The sequence below is a fragment of the Rhinolophus hipposideros genome (assembly GCF_964194185.1).
Source record: "Rhinolophus hipposideros genome assembly, chromosome: 2".
Taxonomy (NCBI): Eukaryota; Metazoa; Chordata; class Mammalia; order Chiroptera; family Rhinolophidae; genus Rhinolophus; species Rhinolophus hipposideros.
In genome coordinates, this window is record NC_138048.1 from 87,863,218 (window position 1) to 87,885,367 (window position 22,150).

General features: G+C 34.4%; 1 long non-coding RNA gene across 1 annotated transcript in view; it reads left to right on the forward strand.

The window, feature by feature from the left end:
• Nucleotides 1–22,150, forward strand: part of LOC308488727 — a 521,148-nt gene that overhangs the window by 3,148 nt on the left and 495,850 nt on the right. The gene's annotated exons all lie outside the window — the stretch shown is intronic.

Genomic DNA, 22,150 nt, shown 5'->3' on the forward strand with positions numbered 1-22,150 from the left:
AATTTATTATTTTCATGTCATCTGGAATGACTTCATTGCGTTTTTTTTTTTTGTTGTTGTTTTTTTTTTTTTTTAATTTGCTGGCATATTTTTTTCTTTCTTTTTCTTTTAAATGATTTCACATGTCTTGGAATTTTGGGTTTCAGGCTCAACTTGAGTGAGAAGGATTAACATTTTTTTTTCTCTCTCTCTTGGCTAGCCCCACCCCAATGCTGTAGTCACAGAGGTGGCCTGCATGTTCTGTACCCCAAGCTCATAATGTCTGATAACGGGGATATCATAGATCTAGTCACCAAATCACACAGCAGTTTTCCCAGGTGCTGACCCCCAGATTATGGATGCTGCGTTGGCCTGCCTATGTAAGCAGTTCTGTGTAAGACATGGCTCCAAGGGGGTAGTCAGTTATGTAACTTCCTGTTATCTCAGATTTCCGTATGTAAACCTGACGCTGATTTTCAGTCCCTGTGGGGCAAGTGTAGCACCCCAGTTATCTCGCAGATATAGGCAATTGCTTGCCTCTCATTCTAGAAACCAGCAGTACACTGCAGCTCACTTCCTGTTTCTGTGTTATCACTAGTCCCCAGAAGTGCTTACTTTGTTTTTGATATCACCATTAGACTATCTTGTTAAATATTTTATCTATTATTCTTACATGTTGAAAGCACAGGCAAGAGGCTCAAACCAGACTTTTGCAATGCCATCTTGACAAGTGTTTCCCAAACCATGGGCTCTCAAAATCGAAAATATGGGTTCAAATTCTGACTCATTTACTGCATTACCTCAGGCAATGTTTTCAAGTACTTAAAAGTTTCCCTCCACCATGTGACTTCTTTCTTTCATTGCCATTTATAAGAATATCTTTTGCTCATTCCTGAAATGATCATGAACTTTCGTGCTCCTTCCTGGGCTGCCATTTCTTCTCTTACTATCCTTTCTCCTTTGTTTATCTCACCCATCACCGTGACCTCAGATACCATTTTTAGCCAACCTCTAGCCCATTTCTTATCTCCAGATTTTAAACCTGTATATCCAATAAGCCACATGTTCAACATGTCCAAATCTGAATCATTTCCCTATCAGAAATAATTTGTATTTCAGTTTGTCATCTACCTGGTTGCCCAAAATAAAAACAGAAAAATAAAATTTGCCATCTTTATAACTCTCTCTCCCCACACATTTAAGCTATATTTAATAATGATTCTATTTCTAAGTTAGTTGACTCTCGAACAACGTGGGTTTGAACTGTGCAGGTGCACTTATGCATAGATGTTTTTCAATAAATACCTGCGCTGTTTTTGATCCATGGTGGGGTCCGCAGACATGGAGAGCCAACTATATGCATTGATCTTCATCCTTTTACATATAGGACTTGAGCCTCCATGAATGCTGGTATCCACGAGAGGTCCGAGAACCAATTTCCTGCAGATACAGGAGGACAACTGATGTAGTTATGTTTTGGGGGAGTCATAAGTTATATGTGGATTTTCAGCTGTGCAGGTTTGGTGCCCCAAACCATGTGTACTGAAAGGGTCAACTGTATTTCTGTTTGCAATCATTTTCCTGAACACATCTACACATTTTTTACCATCTGACTTATACTGAAAGCCACTTCAGAGTTGTATCACTCAAGGATGTATTCACAGTACCCATCTGGCATTTGTTGAGGGTGACTCCTGTGACAATTAACTGTAAAATTCCAGCTCTACTTGTGGCAGCCCAAGCATGTTCTTGGTTAGGGAACACCCTCTGGCGCAAAGTGATAGGCGCTTCCTATAAAATACCCTCAATATAAGAGAAATATGAGTGTCAAGAATATATGAGAACACCAAGAGCATCTGCACTGTACATTTTAGAAACATTTAAGTTGTTTCCAAGTGTTATTTCAAACAACATTGCAAAGAACATCATTGTTTACTTGTGATCATATATTGAATTTTTCTTAGGGTATATATACAAAAGTAGACTTGCTATGTTGTGAGATATGAGTGGTCTAAATTTTACGACTCTCCAAATTACTCTCCTAAATAGTGAAATTAATCTTCTAGGATGCTGTACAAATGTTTGCTTCCTTCAGTAGTTATTAGAGTGCCCTTTTGCCCATATCATTTCCAACCTTAAATATCATCTAATGTTTTAAATCAATCTGTTGAGTAAAAGAGTATATTACAGATTTTTAATTTCCAATGTGTATATATATGTATATATATAATATATATAAAAATATATATATATATATATATATTATATAATATATATGTTATTTCTAATGAACCCAGCCATTTATCTAATGAATATCTGAAACTAGATGAGCAGTGAAGAATTTAGCTATATAGAGACTATGATATGTCACTCATCTTTTAATGTGAATACATCTTTACTTAGTAATGATTCAAATGCCCTCTTCAGTTATTGCTTCCTTATACCTTGGCCATTTTCTTATTAAGTTGAATGTCTTTTTCTTACTGACTTTTTGGCCTTCTTTATTTATTCTTTGCCATCCCGACTCCAATCCTTGCTCTATAGGTACCGTCACCAAGTTTCTTTTTGAATATAAAGCAAGTAAACATAGATTTTTTTTTATTCCTCCTCATTATTTACAGTAATTTAAACCAAGATTTGTCCTGTAATATACTGTGGAGTTATTTTAAGATGTGCAAAGAACTGTGCTGCATGATGAGGGATGGGAACACGAACACAACCTACCGACTGAGAGCTTAGTCTCACATGTGACACTGACAGAGTTGTAGAGCACTATGGGAATTGAGTGCAGTGATTTTTTTTTTTCCAACTGAAAAATTAATAGTCCTCAAAACAGTTGAGAATCATGCCTCAGGAGATACAATTCATTCCTACACCACATTTTTTTTTTAAAATTTTTACCCAGCAACTTAAATATCCATTTTTTTATAGCTGAGGAAAGTGTGTCAAGTCTGTATTAAAGAAAAAGTGTACGAAGAACCTACTACATGTCAGGCACTGTGACAGGTATTAATGGAAAGGTGAAAGTGAAGAAGATAGATAATGCCTAATTACAGGGAAGGTAGAACCTAGGAGTTAAACAGCAATGAGGAAAGAGTAAATACAGTATGATCATACACGGGCATACTGGGAGATGTCACATAGTTATTGATAGAGTGTCTGTGTTTCAGGCTGAAGCATGTTTGAGGAATGGAGATATCCAGGTGAGGCTGGGAAATGTTACAGGCAGAGGAAGAGTATGTATAACATCGTGAAAGTGAGCACATGCTGAGTTTGAGGAACTACAAAACATTCAAATTGGGTGGAGTAAACAATGCTAGGGGTGTGAATAGCTCAGAAGAAGCTATAGGGATAAGTACTGACTCACTCCTGAAAGGCCTAATTTGGACACTGTCCTAAGGGCCCTAGGGAACCATTTGATGGGCCTAATAAGCCTGTCCAAAGGTCAGATGTTGTCTTTACCTAGACAGAAAAATATCCTGGGGCAAGAACGGTAGTTGAACCATGACAATAAATCCTATTCTCAAGGAATTTCTTAATCTGGCCACTATAGTTACCAAAAAGCTACAAAAACAATTTTTCGGTATCTGTAAACTTCCCATGTTTATGTGGAATATTTATGTGTATATAAGTTCCTCATTAAGTTCTTAAACTTGTCATTGACTAAAAAATTCAAGGATGACTAGATTACAGTAAGAATAGTAGTTGATGATTCAGCCATAAAAAAAAGGAAATCCTGCCAATTGAGTCAACATGGATGCAAGTTGAGGGCATCATGCTAAGTGAAGTTAGTCAGATAAAGAAAGACAAAACCCTATGATCTCAATTATATGTGGAATCTAAAACTACCAACTGCATAGAATCAGAAAACATGAGTGGTTGCCAGAGCAGGGGGTGGGTTTGTGGGAAATGGGTGAAAATGTTCAAGAGGTACAAACTTTTAGTTATAAGATAAATAAATTCTAGTTGTGTAATGTACAGCATGATGACTATAGTCAATAACATACAATAATATTGCATAAATATTTTTGAACTATACATTAACATAATATTTGAAAGTTGTCAAGAGAGTAAATCTTCAAAGTTCTCATTACAAGAAAAAAGTTGTAAATATGTGAGGTGATAGATGTTAACTAAACATATTGCGGTAATCATTTCACAATATATACATATATTAACAAATCAGTATGTTGTACACATTAAACATTGATTTTGCATGTCAATTACATCTCAATAAAACTGGGGATAAAGGAACAGTAGTTGGTCAGAAAAGAACCTTTGAGAAAAATCAATATTTAAGAGGCAGATATGGGAAGAGAAGGAGTTCAACAGGAGATAAATAGCAGAAAGAATCATGGAAGCTGAATATGTTAAAGGCTTCGTGGCTACAAGAAAATGATTCTACAATTAAATTTCTTGAATAAAAAAAGTTTATTTCTCTCATATTACAAGCTAGCCTATCTACGCAAACAGGGTCATTTTGCTGGTTACTCAGGAACCAAAGTTCCTTCTGCCTTGTTGCATTGGTTGGGTTGAGAGCAAAGCTGAGCTCACACAGGAAGAGAAAAGAGCTTATGTTCAGGGACAAATGCCCGTGTTTAAGTTGAAGACAGTCTAGAAATTATATGTGATACATCTGCTCTATTCTACGTCTAAATTATAAAGAGCCACAATTGGATGCAATAGAAACTCGGAGATTTAATTTCTACCTGGAAGCCACATAATTAGGAAGAAGGGGCGAATGAGTTTTGGGGGAGCATTCAGCAGTTGCCACACCAACTTTTGAAGTTAAAAATAAAATACTTATAGGTTAGATAGCTTTATATACCAATTTAACATTTATTGAGTGCTATATTTGGTCATTATTCTGTATGATAAGAACACAGACATTTTTTAAAAATCTGCCAAAGAGTTTATAATCTAGAAATGAGAGATGCTAAACAAATTAACAAATAAATATGTGATACAATATTAGGAGGTCATAACTACTAAGAAGAAAAATAGTAAAAGGATAGAGGTGCTATTTTTAGATAGAATAGTCAGGAAAATCTCTTATGTTCAAAACTGAAAAGACAAACTATTGAGATCTCCCTCTTTCGGGGAGAATTTGCAGTTGATTATAAAAACAGAATATTTGTTGAAATAGGACAAGGAGAGTTGCTAATTAGGAATAGATTCATAGTTAAAGAAAGGTTATCTTTTTAATGAGTGTGGGGAGAGAATTGACCATGATTATAGTCTAAAGAGAAAATGCATGCAGAGACGACATTGTTGCAGGTCCCAGTGCTGGAAGGAAGGGAATGGTGGACACAGGTGTACTTTAAATGTGATGTCATTTTCCCTAAGTAATAAGTCAGGGAAGTTACTTAGAGTGAAAGCTGTTTGGGCTTTGTCAGGTTCTTGCTGAGAATTATGAAGGTATGAAGTTGTTATGGAAAGCCTCTAGCAAATAGGAGAAGGCCAAATCTAGGAGAGAAGTGTGTCATGGAATTGAATCTGTGCTTGAGTTTTATGGATGTGGGTAAGTGGAAGAGTCCACCTGTGTTAGTCAAGAGAAGGTGGTGATGAGAATGGTTCAGGTGATAAAACATAATGTCTATCCTACATAGCTAAAGAAATGGCCGTTCAGAAGAGAGCTGACCAGGCAGCCACATGCTCAGTTCTGGACTATGCATGAGTTTATAAAGTGACTGAGAAATATGTTTCAGATTATATTTTTCAAAAGTTTTTTTAATTTAATAATCAAAATTCCAAAATTTTAATTTAACTGATTTTCTAGTTTTTATTGTGTGGGATTGTTGTGTAGGATTGTAAATTTACTGTCATAGTTTTGAAATTAGGAAGACAAGTCATTAAAACATTAAGAAATTAAAACCTTAAGTAAATCTCTATTTCATTTTGTAATTTTTTTTTTTTTTTACATCTGCCAGTCACTAGCGGAATTACTGTTTATACTTCATGGAATAACTAGGGGGAAAAAAAAAACAAACTTCTGGGTAAAAAAGCATAAAAGCATATAAACTTTATATTTATTGATTGACTAAATTTTAGCATCATGTACGTCATCTTTTATATTCCATTCATCCATAGATGTTACATCATAGATCAGTCAGCCCTTCTTGTTAGGATATATAGTTTTATAACTTGATTCCATTTTTTTTTTGCCTGGATATTTGCATATTTCCAGCTCCACCCCCACCTTTTTATAAATCAGGAATGACATTAGATATAGAGCAACCATAGCCAGAGTTATCAAGACTTTTTCGCTTTCAAAAGTAATACATTGGCATTACGATGTTTTCTGTTTTTTTCTAGCCTTTAAGTTATTATCTTTTATTTTATAAAACTATTCATAGTTTCTTATTTTCAGATTACTCCAAGATGTATCTACCTTAGACCTTTTGAGGTGCTGTTGTTGTTTACTTTTTTCCAAGGAAGTCTATTCTTTCTTGTATTTATATTTCTGTGGAATAGGAATATTTGTATTTACTGATCTGTCTTTCCTCTAAGAGCACAAAAGTCTATGATTTTCTTCTGGCCCTTCCATTGCATTAATTGGTTTTTTCTGGCTTCTCTTACCTTTCTTTCTAGAAGCCAGTTTCTGCCTTTCTATTTCCTAATTAGTTACATTATAGTGAAATTCCTGCTTGCCTTCAGATCTACCCACAATCTTTCTCTCATTCCTTTACTTGTATTGCCATTTCTAGTTGCTGTAAGTTTCTCCTACACTGTTCTCCATTGCTGACATACCCTTCCTGTCAGCAGAAATTTCACTCTCATTTCTGTAAAATATCTTCAACAAAAAAGAGGTAAACACTTAAATCTCAAAACTAAATATAGTATTCTTTAACATCCATTTTTGTCTATGTTAAATTTTGATATCTTATATTCACATTGATATTTGGCTTTCTTATTGTTCTCATCTTCTCAATCAATATTTCTTGTCAATCACATGTAAATCAGTAAGATCAGATTTCATATGCTCTTGAAGGCAGAGCTTCACAACACAATGTAGAAGATTTTTACAATCAATATTCATATGTACTATTTATGCATCAGAAATTACATAGGGCTAAATGTCACAAGAATATGGCCTAAATCATCTCAGTTTAGAACACCTTAATCAACATTGAGAATTCTTTTCTCCTGTGGATAGCAAAAACGATCAATGCTTACTAAATGTTATTAACCTTTTAATCACTGTTATAAATTTACCAAATCAATTTAATTATTCAATGGGTGATTAAAAATGAATAGTTATAAACAGAAATGGTGAAAGGCAGTATTGATGCTTGATTCACACACACATATTGATAGATATATACATGTATTATGGAATGTTATATTTCATATTTCATTTGTATAAGATACTGAAATACTTGGAATTAGGTCAGGACTAAACGAATTCTGTGCTTTGAAAATCCCAGGACACAGCATTAAAAAGGAGGAATCAGAATGTGTAATATGTTGATAGAAAGAGAAGTGACTTTGGGTGGTGAACAAGCAATATGCTATATAGACGATGTATTACCGAATTGTACACTGAAACTTGTGTAACTTTACTAACCATTGTCACCCCAATAAACTTTTATTAAAAATAAATAAATAAATAAATCATGTAATTTCAAAATAATATTAATCTTTTAGAACAATTTGGGAGATTGCCCTTCTTTAATGCCTTAAAGACTGAGGGATTTAATTTTTTAAATAGGGAAAATTGCATTCACCATAAATTCTGGAGCATTTAATCTTCCCCTCTCTTGCTAGACACAAGCATGAAAAGATAACTAAGACAAAGGTACCTCTCTGAAGAAGTTCTTGTATCATTTTAGTTCACTTCATTTTATAGAAAATGTGACTATCACTTATAATGATACTATATCTCGTTTAAAAGAATGTTGCAAATAATGACTATTGATCTGGATTAACTCTTTGGGATTAACGTAAAAAATTTACCTTGTTTAAGGGAAGGGATGCTACGGTGTTGCCTCATGGCAACCCAGAAACAGACTCCTTACATCCCTCATCTCTTTCCAGCCACTCTGGGATGCACAAAGAAACATCTGACATAATTCCTGCTCACCAGTAGCTGAGTGGCATTAGAGAGGGTTAACTAACTATTGCTTTTCAATCTTTCTAGAAAAAAGCAGAATGTTAAGACTCATTCTGAGTATAAAGCATTACCAAATGAGTATTATAGAAGTACAAAACCAAGTGAAAACAATCTGAATGTATTGACAATAAACATTATTGAAGAGTAAAACATCTGCTTAGCTTTGAGTGATGGGAATGATTGGGACATATGGCTAAGAATTAATAAGTCTAGCCAAATGGATTCAGTTCTAGCCAGAAGGTCTGGAGACCAATCCCATACAGATGTAACAAATCCCAAGAGGGTAATAATGTCTAAATGGAGAAACCGTTAGATCCAAGCAGCAGCATGGGGATGGGTTCAGCACTGGAGAGAAGACAAGATGGCCATGTGAGTCAAGGTACGGTCATTCAGGCAAATCCATCCACACCCTGTGATGGCATTATTTATTATTCTCCACTGTAATAATTGGCTGACCAGTCAGCAGAACTGTGCTAGTAAGCCTACATTCACTGATGTAATCGATAAAATCCCAGCATCTTAGAAGTTCAGAATTTAGAGCATAGTCCAGTGCAGTGTGCCTTAGGCAGTTTTCTGCTCATTAATTCAAGAACTTGGGTTCTTTTCTTCTTGCAGTTTCACTAACAGCAACTCTCACAGAAGGATTTCATGGTCCTGACCTGAAAGTGGAATGATCAATCCCATCCACATTTTGCTCTTTAGAACTCAGCCACATGACCATAACATGTTCAAGTAAATCTGGTAAATGTCGTCTATCTGTGTCCCCAAAAAGAAGAGTCCTAACCCTAAATCAGATAATGCAGTTTTGTTGTATATACAAAGGTCTGAGTCAGACATTATGGGGGATACATCTATAACCAAGACACTCTTTTCCCCTGCTAAAAGTTTTAGATAGAACTATATATAAGTAAATGTTAATGCAATCCCACATGTATTAGGTTCTGTATTAGAGGGATACAGGAAGGACTTCCTGGAAGAGGCGGTTAAGCAGACCTTGAAGTATATAGGGGGTCACCCTCAGGCAGAAATGGAAGGTACTGCATGAAAAGTGACATGACAAGTAGCTATCAAATGGCTAGCAATGAGAGTCTATGATAGTTACAGAGATAAAGATGTCAGAGATGCCTTGGCACCACCACCCGACAGGCCTTTAATACTGTTTATATTTCAGGAGCCATTTCAAAATCTGAAGCATATGCTTGTGAAAGAAAGCAATATTCTGGACACTTTAGAATGGGAAGAAATTAGGGATGGGAGTCATGGGGAGCTACTTGAGCTAAGGCAGCAAGAATAGAAATGAGAGAACACTTCGGCAAAACATTTGAAAAAGTACATTTAAAAAGACTTTGGGATTGTTTACATTGGTGAGTAATCCAGAGAGTTTGTATTTCACTGACAGAATGTTCTCAATTGTTAATCCTTAGGAATTATTTGTTGAGTTCCAAAGAGCACTTAACTGTTGATTTCATTAGCCACGGAACTGTTAAAAACTTCTCAGGCAAGAACTTTTTTCTGGATTTGAGCAATGACCTCTCTGGAAGCCTTGAACTTCATAGAAGCGTAACAGATACATCTTATATTGTATCCACAAATTGCCATATTTTGAAAAACAAATCTGAACCAGAAATAACACAAGATAGATGACACCCCCTCATTTTAGGCTCTAACCTGGAAAACATATTCCTTTTCTCTTTAACTGTCTTCCCGTCACCAAAATCTTCACTTTAAATTCTCTTCTAGACAGCATCAGAATATAGGTATATTTTTTAAATTTTGCAGAAAGGTAAATACATTTTAAAGAGTTTGAAAGCTTCATGTGTTTTTTTAATTCTACTAGACCTCAGCGAAGGAAAGGGTAATACTGGAGTTCTTCTCAAGTGCACATGTAAGTCTCCTTTGCACTTTTAACAATATTCATTACTTTAAAAGCTCTCTGGGAATGAGGGTTTTGAGAGACACTTTTCCCCATTTTTATGATGCATGGGAAGTATTTAAATGTTTAAGGACTGAAATAGCCTCTTGAACTCCCATTAGACCTGCTAGCAACAATTTACCAGATGTAAAACATCAAATAGTGTTGATGTAGAATCTTTGAAGCCTGGTTTCCAGGTGTTCTGCCCTAAGAATATTTTTTCATTAGCTACTGAAAAAGTTACTCCTCCAAGAAGAAAGCCTAACCCTTGTTAAGGTCAAAACAAAAGACCCCCATCAGTTCCTGCAGAGAAAAGGTAACAAAGTTTAGATGACAACCATAGTATTATAATTAATATGTTACTGTTAGATCAACAATTTACTTAAAATTATTCCAACTTTCAGGAAATTACCTTACTTCCATTAATCATATTGTATGCTATGTTTAAGTTAAGACTGCCATTTGGAAATACAGTACAATAGCAGCATTCAAATGAAAGTACATTAATTAGAATAAAAATTTCATCTAACAATATGGTTTTCAAATGGATTTCAGTTACAGTGGGTAGTATTTATATGGTCTTAAAATGATTTGATCTAAGATGTAGCCATCCTTTTAATGGATACATTTTCACAATATTAAAAAGAGAGGGACAGCCATCCTAAAGGTATCTGAAGTTACATTTATTACTTCCCATTCATTTATAGTATTCACAGTAAGGAGAACGATATTAAAGTAAGCAGGAAAAAGGACTGATTAGTTATCAGAAGATAAGAGTTTAGCTTAGCTTTCTGTTTTGCCACAAAGTAAATTCTTAATTTTCATCTATTATAACCATTCTACCTACAACACATAGGTATTCTAAGGAACAATTATTACAGCACTCAGAGACAGAAGTATAAAATACTCCCGAGTTCTCCTCCAGTATTTTCATACTACCATGGCTTAACTCCACTGTTACCTCTTTTTGATCACTCATAGCTCTTTACAGTAGTCTTGTTACCAAACTCTGTTTTCACTACCTGAGAGAATGATACAGTTTCTGCATTTCAGTAAAATAAAGTACTGGAACAGTGATAAGGGTAAAGAAATAAATACAGAGATTTTATGCGATAATTTGTTGCGGCCACAGGATTGCTTTCTTTCTTTCTCTCTTTTTTTTTTTTTTACAAACTGCAATTCTTATTGTATCATACCACGTTACATAAAATCATCCATTAATGTTTTTCAAATCTCTTGGTGTTTGATTTTGAAATGTCTTCAAAGTTATTTCATGAACTAGAATCTTTGATTGGAAGACTAGGCTGAAATATGTAATCAGGTGTTCTTCAAGTTTATTTACTAAGTTCAAATACAACCATATATAAGAACACTTATGATTTTTTTTTAAAATAAGGTAAGGATTAACTCCCACGGACTTTTAAATAGTATGTGGTTGAAGGGAAATTTTTTCTGTTTCTTAGTTGAATTTTTGTTCTCTTTTTTTTATTTTTCATCGCCATTTTTCCTACTCTGTAGAAATCATAATACAGAATGATTAAGTATTTAGGAAACATAACTTATCATTTAAATAAAACAGCAAAGATTAAAAAATGGAAAGTGAGGATTAAAAACAACTTCTGAAGCTAAGTTTTGGTGTATAACAACTGGGTAAATCTTTGGTGAAGTACATTAGGTACTATAGCAATTTGATACATAAAATAAAGTGAATTTCATATAGGCTTGATATGAAGAAGCCAAAATATTAATGATTAATATAAAACATTTCACAATTAAGAATTATAGGCATACATTAAAGTGAGAATAATGAAACTTTGTCCAGTGTTTTGAAAGTTATAAAGGAATTGATTGGTGGGTCATCAGTGAAAATATTAATTAAGATGAATGAGAATATGTGTGCATTTGTGTTTGGTTTGATTAGTTTGTTTTCCTGTCCTTTTACAACTCCTTTTAGTGGTGGGATGTATCTTTTGGTTCTTATGCAAAGGTAAGATTTCTGTTCACCTGCAATTTTTCCCCCAAGGAGGAAGAATGGAAGTTTCCTGACAGATATAAAAAAGATTAAACGTTTTGGCTACTCTTTTATAATTTTTCCATTGCTTGTCAAAAGCAGTAATATTGCCATCATTCAAAAATGGCTACAGTAATGTTGACACTTCACAGATAAGAACAAGCTTATTATTCATGGAAAATTTACAAATGACTGTTGACTCTCCCAGATTGTTAAAACAAAGCAAAATTAATTTTTGACCGTACAGATCTAAAGTATCTGTCTCCAGCTTAATAAGCATCAGGAAGATGATGAACTGAATAGCAGGAAAATCTATCTAGCAATGAATTTGTTCAGTTATTGGAGGAAAGTTCCAACGGAAATGGTGGAAATACCAGTTCTTTGGATAAGGGAAATCCAGCTGGACAAAGTGCTAAATTAATTTTAGTAAAGATTTAATATTGCTCTAAAAAGCAATGTTTCCCATATCACTTATAATTATTTAATAAGTACATTACTAAGTTGAAACTTTGGCATTTTAAGTAAACTGGGCAAATCGAGGTATGGAAATAGGACACATACAGTAAGTGAAATTATTTTCTCTCTGGTGGGATTTGCCTGCTAATTAATATATAGCTGGTTCTGTAATACCCATAGCTTCCCTAGTTCCATTAACTCTGAGGACATAGTAGATAGTCAGCAAATATATGCTGGTTAAATTAAATCGTGAATATGTATATAGTGCGATCTTAAATTATGTTAGAAAAATGACATGTTTGGTTTAGTAAAACACATTTAGTTAAAGTACAAAGCCATAGATGTGATGACTTAAAATATATTTTTAAATCAGTAGAAATGTGGAAGAACATGGCACGTTAGAAATGATGGGATGATAACTTACATTTGATTATAGCAAGACTGAACTGAGCAGCTGTTGAGATTGGATAATGATATGTGAGTTTCTCATCAGGCCTGTATAACATGTTTCCACTAATATACATTAAGAATGTCTGGATGAACTATAATTATCCCCATGGCTTTTGCATAACGTAAGTAGGTCTTGCTAATGCAAAGTACTTTTATTAAGTGAGGAATGTTATTTACAAGTTATGGAAATGGTCACAAAAAACATGCAACTAAAGACAGAAACATTGGCACTCATAATAGTAATGTGAAAAAAACAAAACACATTTATTTCTTTTGTTACATCGAGTTTTCAGAATTCAAAGTCTTGTTTTCATGACAGGCACATGAAGGATGGTTTCAATTATGCTGACCCTCTTGCTGGAGTTTGTACACCAGGTGTCCAGACCACAGAATGGAAAATACAATCTTTGTCTGCTTTATGTAAATACAGTACTGAGATCAGCCTGTCTTTAAGTGCCTGATTGCTATTTAATTACTGAGAATGTCCCTTTCTACAGCAACCCAACAACAACAATGAAATAATAAAGAACTTCTTTCAGAGCTTTCTTATCTTTCCTATCACATGGGAAAAATGTGATGTATCTGATAAATTCAGATAACTAGGTTTATTAAATGGCAGTCCTTACATATTTTATAAATACTGCCTTACATATCAAATGAGAATGATTATGTTGATCAATAAAAGCTAACTAAAACTATGAATGCAAAGTGTTCATGTTTATTCTTATGATATTTTGATATCAGGATTTTAAAGCAACTGCGATGCAGCATTAAAAAAAAAAAAGTTAAATCTGGAGAGAACAAATGGGAATTCAAATTCCAGCTCTGAAGTGTGTGGCAGGCTATCTCTAGGCAAGTTTCTTAACTTCTCTGAGCATCATTAATCATCAGTAAAATGAGGCTAATAATTCATACCCTGGTGGGCTGTTGAAAAAATTAAATGAAATTATGTGAACCATCATCTTAAGAATGTTTTTATTAAATCTGGTTTTGAAAACTAATTCACAAGAAATGTGGAAGGATAAGTTTGCTCTCTTTCATCTTAAAGGAGAGAATATAAAATAGATTAAAATACATTTTTGAGGAGAGTACCACATTTTAAACTATATAAGATTGTGATATCTTTAGTCACAGAATAATTGTTTCCTGTTTTTTTATATATCCTTTAAGTGAATTATTTAGCCATCTCTTCTCTAATACTCTGTTTGAAGGAGGTAAATATATTTTTTTAAATATTTATATAGTACTTCTGAAAGTATTTCTCAATTATTTTCTTTTCTTAAGCCCTTTTTTGAATATATAGAAAAGTTTTTTCTCTTTCATTCTCATATTTCACACCTAGTATTTTGCCCTGGAAAATCTTTAAGGCATGGCTGAAATAAAATGTGTGAACCAAATGGTAGCATACATTTGGTCATTGAAACTTCATACCATAACCCTCTTAACATTTTATTTCCTTTCGGTGGTTACAGTAATATAGATATAACACCAATATTTGTTTTTCATCATTACACATTTATTTGGCATACTCCAAATAAATAAATAGGATGACTTAGGTGAGGTGATAAAAAAGGAAATGAAGACCCATATCCTACAAGTGAATGTTTTTATAAAATGGCAATAAATATAAAATATAGAAAGCAAGATATGAGCAAATGACAAACATATTGCAAACTACTATCAGAAATGAACTACTAGACTTTTAAGGAAGTTTTATTTGCACTTAATCTATTGAGATTAAATGTTTGTTTTTAGTAAATTATTTTACCTTTTAAAATACATTAATGCTGCATAGTAGGAGACAGGTAATTAATACAGAGGTACAAAGAAAATAGTGTGAAAGCTTCAGATCCAAATTTCATAGCTATAACATGATGGCATGCTGATTCAAATAAGTCTGGGTGTATTTTAGGGTCTGAGAATCCTCATATGCACTGCATTTGGATTATTGTTGTAGGTAAAAATGATAAAATAATGAAACTATCATGGTTTCCAGAACAAATCATTTCCATCTGTACCACTGGATAAGTGTAGTTCTAATTCAACCACATGAATATCATTACATGTGTTTTTAAAAATCATTCTTTGCTGAAGACCTTAAGTGATCCATATGCCTTCCCTATGGTTAATTTTGGCAATAAGAAACAAGCCAGCTAACAAATGTTTAAGCTGTGTCTAGAAATAGTGACGACTGAATTTAAACTGAATATGCAGTTTATTTTGATTGCTTTCCTTCTCCCTAAATTCTGAAGTTCAAAGTTTAACTTGGAATTGTTTTCTCAAGTTTGGCTGTAGTCAAAGTCCATGAAATGGCTTATGTCTGTCAATTGTTGACCTAATAGATTTGTCCTATGTTGACACTGTTCTTTTTATATTAGGCTGTTTATGTAATGTAGTTATATTATTTTGTTGGGCTCTACTTTAAAATGGGATTAGAAAATAATGAAGTATTTTAGTAGTTACTTATAAGTATTAGATTTCTTTAGTAGGACTTTGGTATAAATCATTTATTCTGTAATTAATTTATTCTTCTTCAGTCTTGCATAGCATCAATCACGTATTGAACACCAATCATATCCATAGGTTTATCAAGACAAGACCAGTATAGTGAGGGTACAGGTCAATCAATGAGTTCCATAAAGTACTAGAGTTGCTGTATGAGAACTTTGTACAAACAGGGGTAAAATAACCAAGAACTCCTTCCACCAGGACCATGAGGAAACATTCATTTAAGTGTGAAAGCTCCAGTGAAATCTGGATGGAAAGCAACAGGGTTATTCATGGGCAGAGATAGGGACATATTTGTGAAATGAAGCAGTTAGAGAGAAGGAAAAAAAGCATGAAACAACAGATCTGATCCATGAAACTGCTAAAACATGGAGACAAGCTTCGGTGAGAAATAAGAATGAAGGTAAGGAGCTAAAAAACAAATCTTAGAAACCATCAGTAACCACGCTAAAGTCCTTGAACATTTTTGTTTAGGTAGTGAAGACTTTTTGAAGGGTTTTCAGCAGGAGAGCAACGGAGCTGCACATTTTTTGTTTGTTTTTTGTCCATCTTCCTTTTATTTTTAAAGTTGAGAAAGCTGAAGCCTAGAATCTTAAGTTACTTGTCTATGATTTCAAGGGAAATTCAGTGAAGCACTGAGCCCCATGCAATGCATTTCCAAAATGCCTCTCCTGTCTTTTGTATTTGAAAATCATTGCAGTGGGATTGTAGTACAGAGACTATTCGGGAAGTACCAGGCTAGGAGCTGGGAGTAACACTATTGCTTGCTAATCTGCCATCTTGGACCTGATCCTCCATTGATTTCTTTTCTGAGTTGCACATTTTAGATAGAGATCTTTGGCAGCAGTGCAGTGGACAAATGGGAAAAGCACAATAAGGGAAATTAAAATGATTCATCTTAGGTAATATTAAGACATGAAATCAGGCCAGAGTGCTGGGGATGGAGCCATAAGGCTTTGAGGCAGGATATTCTAAGGAAGTAGTATTGATTAGACTGGGTCAGTGACAATATTTGGAGGATATGGAAAATGCAGTAGCATGGATTGATTCCCAAGCATCTATCTTGAGTTAATGGGTAGATGGTGATACTATCCACAAATAAGAATATGAGGGGAGGTTTGGGAGTAAAGATAAGGAGCTCAGTGTTTAGCCATGTTTTGCTTGAAGTGCATACAGAGCTGCCAGGTGAAGATGCCAAGTAGCCAGCCGCACATTTGGATGTACAAGTCAGAATACAGGAGTGGATTTGAAATAGCAATTTGTTGGTCATCAGCAGTTAATAAATAGATGCCTCAAGGTAAAATATTGACAGGAAAAAAAATAAAATCAGGGACAACAATGTGCATAAAAATAACATTTAAGAGGAGGAGGAAGGGTCGGTAAAGGAGCTGACCAAAAAAATCCAGGAGGTATTGCTATTAGGAGTTAACTGGGGACCTTTGTGAGGTGAGTTTCAGTAATGTAGTGCAACTAGAAGCATCCACTCAGTGGCACAGTAGAATTAAAAATAAATGGAAGAGTTCAAATGAACCAGTTCATGTCCTTTTTTGAGGAACTTAGCTGTGGAAGAAAGGGGAGGACGTTAACTACAGAGGTTCACAGGGTAGAGAGATGTCAAAGTAAGGGACACCTGAGTGTTATTAGTGATTTCTGCAAAAGGAGCTGGGAGAGACCAAGAATATAGAAGATATCAGAATTATTCATGAAGCACCTCAACACAATGCAGCAGAAATGAAGAGCTATGATCTTTATTATCAAGGACACTTTATGGTTGGTAAAGTAGAAGTTATGGTATTTCAAAGGACATCTTGTTTGCCATGACCTATAGAATTAGTATTTTTAAATCTACAAAGGCAAGTGGCCAAAATAGTAGTCTTCTTTTCCATTCTGTTCCACCATGTACAAATCTGTTTCTCTCTAGATCCACCCTTTTAATAGAAGGCACTGGGGTCTACCTCCTGCTCTTGCCAAAAATCTGAGTTATCCTCAATTTTCTTTCCCACAGTTCATTGTCCAAGCATCCCAACTACATCTGCTTCTGTCCACTTTTCACTACTGTATTCTGGTTGAAAGTATTAATAGTCATGCCTGGATTATAACAGCAACCTTCTAACTTCTTTGCCCACTTATCTAGAGCCATTCCACCCCTACTCTCCCATCTATTCTTCACTTAGCAGCCAGAATAAATGTCATAAAAAGGTGAATTCAATCATGTCACACTCTAGCTTAAAGTCTTTGATAACTCATAGGGGGTATGTGGTATATGATGGCTACTGTCATCATTATGAGAATTGTCCAGTTTCCTTTCTCTAATTCTATAATAGCAAAGTCATTATTAAAATAAATTGATCATCTTATTTCAAACCTATAGTAATTGATAGATTTTTTTGGCAAATATAGTCAGCATCAGTGTGGCTTGTTTCTGTTATAAACATGTGACGCCTAGATATTGCCTTGTTTGAAATGAATGGGAGGAAAACATTGTTTCTATCACTTATGTTTTATTTGACCCCTCAATTCCCAGTATTGAGTAAGATAATATTTAGAAAAGACAAACTTTGACTTTTTTCCGAAGCAGATGACAGCTAATATTCATACATGTCCCATTTGTTTCAAGGACATAAATCAGTGATATTTTTAAGTAAAAAAAAAAAAAAAGAATTAAAAGGGAATACTCTGACATTTGATATTTTGAAAAATTCAAATCACAAGACCAAGATTTATATAATGGCGGTGATTAGGGATAAGAGCATAACATAGGAAAATAAGATATGAAGAATGCACTAAATTGCATTCTAAAATGAAATAGCACTTCAGAAAAATCTGTAGAGATTTCCAAGGAAGGTAGGATGAGATTGGCCAAAGTCAGTAGTTATAACTTTGGTGGTGCAATTTATTATAATTTCTACATGTCATAATTCAGAAAAGATAATACCCTTATATGATTGAGTTGGTCACTAAAAGCAGCAGACACAGATTTCAAGTTCAGATATTTCTATATAGATATATTATTTATGTAATAATATCTTATTTATTATGTATTATATATGTCAGGGTTTTATTTTGATAATATCTGCCAGAAAATGCTCCTTTTAGCTCAAGTGTATGAGAATAAAAGAAATTCTCTTAGCTTAGATATGAAGTTATGAAAAACATACAATTAGGAACTAAGGAGTGTTCACCAGCTTCAGTCCTATCAATAATCAAGTATGGACTAGGCTCTGGGCTTGTCACCTCTTCTTTAACATGAAGGGAATGTTTGTCCTCAGGCCTTCTGTGATGGATCCATTCTATGAGTTGATTTTTTTCTGTGAAATGACTCGCTATTTCAGTATATTGAACGTTTTACTAAGGATGTTTGTGGGGAATTGAAGGTTTACTGTGCCAAAACAGAAGTATTTCTAAGTGACTTGCGACAGTAGGCTTTGGACTGTCTATCTCAAGGGAACCTAACCAATAATCACTTTACACTTATTAAACGTTCTGCATATCTCTCTGTGGTTTTAATTTTAGATAACAGTAACTTTAGGCAGAACCTGGCTTCATGTTTAGTACATTGTTTTGGGCTCTTTGTTTTCCATGTTTTATGGCTAATTTTATAATGCAGAAAATATCCTAATTGTCTCATGTGAAAATCATTCTAAAATAATATTTCCAAAGTTATTAAGATAATGAAACTAAATGGGAAAATAATTACTTATGAAGGCCAGACAAATAAGTTCGCTAAATTTCCACAGTGTGCTTACATGGTGGAGAGTCTGCGAACTTACTTGTCCAACCTTTCGGATATCTTAGTAGTAGGAGGCATGAAAATGAAGGAGTGAGAAACGTACTTTAGAAGTCTAGAAATTCAACCTTTTATGTTTAAACTAGGTCATTGTATTTTGCAAATGCCTCCTATAAGCAGAACACTGAACTTAGTACTAAGTATGAAACAGTAGTTAAGTGATTTGCTAACAGATCTCAGGGTCTATTTTGCTCTTACATGTGAAATCTATTTACTCATTTGCACATGTGGAACTTTTCATCTCAATAGCATGTGGTTTTTATTTTTGTTTTTGGTTTGTTTTTGGTTATTGTTATTCTGAATTTTTATATAACTTTTATTAAATTTATCAGGGTGACATTGATTAGTAAAATTATATAGGTTTCAAGTGTATAATTCTGTAATACATCATCTATAAATCCCATTGTGTGTTCACCACTCAGAGTTAGGTCTCCTTCCATCACCATATATTTGACCCCATTTACCGTCTTCTACCACTTACCCTCTGGGATCTACTAAACTGTTGTTTGTGTCTGAGTTTTTGTTTGTTTGTCTTGTTCCTTTGTTGCTTTCAGTTTTATATCTCACATATGAGTTAAATAATATGGTTCTCGACGCTGTCTATCTGACTTATTTCACTTAGTATGATTATCTCAAGATTCATCTATGTTGTCGCAAATGGTATTTCATCTTTTCTTATGGCCAAGTAATATTCCATTGTATACATACTACATTATCTGTATCCAGTAATGTATTGAAAACCACTTTGGTTGTTTCCATGAATTGGCCATCATGAATAATGCTGCAGTGGACATAGGGGTACTTATATCTTTACAGATAAACTTTTTTAGGGTTTTTTGGGTAGATGCCCAGAAGAGTGATTGCTGGATCATATGATAATACTATTATTAATTTTTTGAGGAACCTCCATACTGTTTTCAATAATGGCTGTATCAATATACATTCCCCCCAGCAGTATATTATTAGGATTCATTTTATGCCACAACCTCTTCAACATTTGTTACTTGTTGATAATAGCTATTCTAACAGGTATTAGGTGATATCTCATTGTAGTTTTTGTCGCATCCAGCACAACAAGAGCAGTGGGAAGTGAGGAGGGCAACGCAAGGTTAAGAAAGACAATAGACAAGAGTAGAGTGCAAGCGGAGCCAAGGGACTGCAGCCTCAAGGACTGAGGCCCGAATTGGGCCAAAGCATGGTTTTTATTAGTTACATGTGGAAGTAAAAGAAGTAAAGCTTGTCAGTCTCAAGATCTGTGAATCCCATACATTACAATAGGAAACTGATTTAAGCCAATCACCCTTGCCTGCAGTCAGCTGAACCTAAGTCTCAGGATAAGTACTTTCCCAAGGGACAAAACCTTTATGCGTATGAATAGATGGAGAGCACATCATTGAGTCTATTCCCCTGCAGGTTGTGGGAAAGAATGCAGCCACAGAGGCAGAAGCTATCCTTGGTCTAGGCAAGGTGGGGGGCTGTGCCCACTTCTATCAACCCCGCGAGTTCCCCAGATGGTCCCACATGGCTGTGTCTGGCTTGGGTTGCCCCTCCCACACAGGGAGTCATACCTGTCTTTGACTAGCCAGCCATCTTTCTGGGGCCAAACAGGAAGACATAGGTGTAAGCACAAAGGTGAAGCAAAGTCCCTGAAAGGATCTGTTTCACAGACTCTCCTTTCTTTAGGGGCAGGTACCAGGAGACAGATGGGTAGGCTGCTGAGTGGTAACAAGATTTGATTTGCATTTTTCTAATGGCTAGTGAAATTGAGCCTTTTTTCATATATTTTTTGGCCTTTTGTATGTCTTCTTGGGAATCACACACACAGAAAAAGAAAAAGAACAAACAAATAAGAAAAAAAACAACACACAAATAGCCAAAGCAATTCTGAGGGGGAAAAAAAAAAAACAAGACTGGAGGTATCACACTCCCTGACTTTCAATGTAATACAAAGCAACAATAATCAAAACAGCATGGTATTGGCATAAAAATAGACACAGAGACCCATGGAATTGAATTGATAACCCAGAAATAAACGGGGATTTCTCCATATATATATATATAGAGAGAGAGAGAGAGAGAGAAATATATATATAGGCAGATAATTTTCTTCAAAAACATATTATGGAAAAAAGAAAGCCTCTTTAGTAAATGGTGCTGGGAAAATTGGAAAGCCATCTGCAAAAAAAAATGAAAGTAGACTGCCATCTGTCACTGTATACCAAAATTAACACAGAATGGATTAAATACCAAAATATAAAGCCTGAAACAATAAATTGCATAGAAGAAACCATAGGTACTAAACTTATGGACCTTAGGTCTGGAGGGATTTTATGACTTTGACTTCAAAGGCAAGGAAAGTAAAAACAAAAATAAATGAATGGGACTGTATCAAATGAAAAAGCTTCTACATGACAAACAAAACCTTCAACAAAACAAAGAGGCAACCAACCGGTGGGAGCCGATATTTGCAAACAGCATGTCCAATAAAGGGCTAATATTCAAAATATGTAAAGAACTCATACAACTCAACAACAACAACAAAATAAGCAATCCAATTTAAAATGGGCAGAGGACCTGAATAGACACTTCTCCCAAAAAGAAATTCAACATGATGTTTTTAAGCTTCACACTGAGTCTGGAAGTTGGTACAGATTCAGATCATACGCAAATAAAAGATTGCTGTTAAAACATTCAATAGAAAAAATATTTGTTCCTTTTGAGTTTTGAAAGATTTATTTTTGCATAAAATGTCTATCTACAATGTTAAAGATATTCAGATGTTTAGCTAAATATTTTTCAGGTCAAATATATTCCCAAGGTTAAAGAAAGAATATTCATTGGAAACCAGAAGTGGCTCATAATAGAAATGCATTCTAGAAATTGGTATCTTGGTTATATTTGCATTCTTTTTCATTTATATGGAAGGAAATATAC